This window comes from Triticum aestivum, chromosome 5A (assembly GCF_018294505.1).
Source record: "Triticum aestivum cultivar Chinese Spring chromosome 5A, IWGSC CS RefSeq v2.1, whole genome shotgun sequence".
In the NCBI taxonomy this organism is placed as follows: domain Eukaryota; kingdom Viridiplantae; phylum Streptophyta; class Magnoliopsida; order Poales; family Poaceae; genus Triticum; species Triticum aestivum.
Window position 1 is genome coordinate 112,987,141 of NC_057806.1, and position 4,136 is coordinate 112,991,276.

Below are 4,136 nucleotides of genomic sequence, written 5' to 3' on the forward strand. Positions count from 1 at the left end.
CTCTCCCCAATGTTCCCAGAGGCCACTGTCGGACGACATGTGCAGCGTGGCGAGTCAATGGATGGGACCCATCATGAAGGCGGAACATCGCCTCCCACTTAAAGAATATTCCGCTTTTAGGGTTTAAGGTCATTTACTCTCCTGACATGATTGTCCCCGATTTCTTGGTGCCCACGGTAACCCAGGCCACCACATTGCTTTTGATGTTGTGGAGAAGAAAACCGTCGGTGGGGCACCCTTGTGACAGAAGACACGGGTATTCCCTTCATTCCAAATGGGTTCAAGAAGCGAGCGTGACCACCGCCTTGCGATTTGGACGTTGCTGTTGGGTAGGCCAACCCACCAATCTTTAGCGGATCACATGAGGTGCCACGTGGAGGTGTCGTGATGCCCAAGTTGTAGCCAATCCCTGATCATGTCCCAAAGCCTAGTCGTGTATCGACATTAGAAGAAGATGTAGTCAACAGAATATTACACCAACTTACATACGGACAAGGGCCACAATTTGGGCACCCATGTTTGCCCATCTCTCTCTCTCCCTCTCTCTCTCCAACATTCCCGAAGGCTACTGTCGGACGACACGTGCAGCGTGGCCAGTCAATGGATGGCACCCATCATAAAGGCAGAACGTTGCCTCCCACTTAAAGAATATTCCGCTTTTAGGGTTTAAGGTAATTTACTCTCCTGACATGAGTGTCCCCGATTTCTTGGCGCCCACGATAACCCCCGGCGTCACCTTGCTTTTGATGTTGTGGAGAAGAACCGTCGGTGGGGCACCCTTGTGACAAAAGACACGGGTATTACCTTCATTCCAAATGGGTTCAAGAAGTGAGCGTGACCACTGCCTTGTGATTTGGACGTTGCTGTTGGGTAGGCCAACCCACCAATCTTTAGCGGATCACATGAGGTGCCACGTGGAGGTGTCATGATGCCCAAGTTGTAGCCAATCCCTGATCATGTCCCAATGCCTAGCCGTGTATCAACATTAGAAGAAGATGTAGTCAACAGACTATTACACCGGCTTACATACAGACAAGGGCCACAATTTGGGCACCCATGTTTGCCCATCGCTCTCTCTCTCTCTCCAACATTCCCGGAGGCTACTGTCGGACAACGCGTGCAGCGTGGCGAGTCAATGGATGGCACCCATCATAAAGGTGGAACGTCGCCTCCCACTTAAAGAATATTCCGCTTTTAGGGTTTAAGGTAATTTACTCTCCTGACATGATTGTCCCCGATTGCTTGGCGCCCACGGTAACCCCCGGCGCCACCTTGCTTTTTATGTTGTGGAGAAGAACCGTCGGTGGGGCACCCTTGTGACAAAAGACACGGGTATTTCCTTCATTCCAAATGGGTTCAAGAAGTGAGCATGACCACCGCCTTGCGATTTGGACGTTGCTGTTGGGTAGGCCAACCCACCAATCTTTAGCGGATCACATGAGGTGCCACGTGGAGGTGTCATGATGCCCAAGTTGTAGCCAATCCCTGATCATGTCCCAAAGCCTAGCCGTGTATCGACATTAGAAGAAGATTTAGTCAACAGACTATTACACCGGCTTACATACGGACAAGGGCCACAATTTGGGCACCCATGTTTGCCCATCTCTTTCTCTCTCTCTCTCTCTCTCTCTCTCTCTCTCTCTCTCTCTCTCCAACGTTCCCGGAGGCTACTGTCGGACGACACGTGCAGTGTGGCGAGTCAATGGATGGCACCCATCATAAAGGCGGAACGTTGCCTCCCACTTAAAGAATATTCCGCTTTTAGAGTTTAAGGTAATTTACTCTCCTGACATGATTGTCCCCGATTGCTTGGCGCCCACGGTAACCCCCGGCGTCACCTTGCTTTTGATGTTGTGGAGAAGAACTGTCGGTGGGGCACCCTTGTGACAAAAGACACGGGTATTCCCTTCATTCCAAATGGGTTCAAGAAGTGAGCATGACCACCGCCTTGTGATTTGGACGTTGCTGTTGGGTAGGCCAACCCACCAATCTTTAGTGGATCACATGAGGTGCCACGTGGAGGTCTCATGATGCCCAAGTTGTAGCCAATCCCTGATCATGTCCCAAAGCCTAGCCGTGTATCGACATTAGAAGAAGATGTAGTCAACAGACTATTACACCGGCTTACATACGGACAAGGGTAACAATTTGGGCACCCATGTTTGCCCATCTCTCTCTCTCTCTCTCTCTCTCTCTCCAACGTTCTCGGAGGCTACTGTCGGACGACACGTGCAGCGTGGCGAGTCAATGGATGGCACCCATCATAAAGGCGGAACGTCGCCTCCCACTTAAAGAATATTCCGCTTTTAGGGTTTAAGGTAATTTACTCTCCTGACATGATTGTCCCCGATTGCTTGGCGCCCACGGTAACCCCCGGCGCCACCTTGCTTTTGATGTTGTGGAGAAGAACTGTCGGTGGGGCACCCTTGTGACAAAAGACATGGGTATTCCCTTCATTCCAAATGGTTCAAGAAGTGAGCGTGACCACCGCCTTGCGATTTGGACGTTACTATCGAGGAGGCCAACCCACCAATCTTTAGCGGATCACATTAGGTGCCACATGGAGGTGTCGTGATGCCCAAGCTGTAGCCAATCCTTGATCATGTCCCAAAGCCTAGCCGTGTATCGACATTCGAATAAGATGTAGTCAACAGACTATTACACCGGCTTACATACGGACAAGGGCCACAATTTGGGCACCCATGTTTGGCCATTTCTCTCGCTCTCTCTCTCTCTCTCTCTCTCCCTCTCTCCAACGTTCCCGGAGGCCACTGTCGGACGACACGTGCAACGTGTCGAGTCAATGGATGGGACCCATCATAAAGGCGGAACATCGCCTCCCACTTAAAGAATATTCCGCTTTTAGGGTTTAAGGTCATTTACTCTCTTGACATGATTGTCCCCGATTTCTTGGCGCCCATGGTAACCCCGGGCGCCACCTTGCTTTTGATGTTGTGGAGAAGAACCGTCAGTGGGGCACCCTTGTGACAAAAGACACGGATATTCCCTTCATTCCAAATGGTCCAAGAAGTGAGTGTTACCACCGCCTTGCGATTTGGATGTTGCTGTCGGGGAGGCCAACCCACCAATCTTTAGCGGATCACATGAGGTGCCATGTGGAGGTGTCACGATGCCCAACTAGTAGCCTATCCTTGATCATGTCCCAAAGCCTAGCCGTGTACCGACATTTGAAGAAGATGTAGTCAACGACCTATTGCACCCGCTTACATACGGACAAGGGCCGCAATTTGGGCACCCATGTTTGGCCAAGCGAACGGAGGTCCAACTCCTATTTTGGATGGCAAGCCAAGCGAAGAATTTAACCTTAGTCGGCGCCCAAGCCTTGCAGACACTATGCTCCATGGGGTATCAAATGGGGACATGGAGTTGAGCTTTGTAAGCGGACGCCGTGGAGTAAAACCCACTAGCGGTGCGCTTTCACACAGTGTCATCCTCGTTGAGGTGGAGGTCACGCAAAGTGTCCCAGAAATTAACGAATGTCGCGGAAGTGGGCGAGCGAGAAGCTTGAGGTTATCATGATTTTGGAGATGAGAGGTCTATTTCTTTTTTGAGGTCTGTTTTTTTTTTTATGTTAAGACTGCTGAACCGTGTTTGTTTGGGTCTTGATTCAATAAAATTGGAAAGAAAATATTGCTATATTGCTATACTTGGTACAAATTAAGTTATTTTGCAAGAAGAACAAAAAAGGTAATGCTCGACCGTATGGCTGTGTGCACACGGCGCACGCACTATGCTAGACGGTCATATGCTGGCACCATAACACCGCCAGAGCAAATATCGCTATACTTGGCACAAATTTATTTCCAGGTCACATGGTACCCACAGCGTCGCCGGCGCACCGTGGTCCATGACTCCACGTAGCACAACTGTATGTACACCTGATCAACAAGGACACGCGGGTACGTTGCTATCTGTGGTGCCTCGTCACTGATCATGGCCACACGATCGACTGCGGTACACGGCAAGGAGCTGGCACACGAGGCTCACCACCCTGCTCACAGCTCTGGATGGCGCGGCGACACCCCAAGCCCGGGACCGTTCGGCGTCGCAGCGTGGGCGTGCACGCGCCCCGCGCCCCTCCCCCCCTCGCCCTCACGCTCCCATGCACCTCTTAA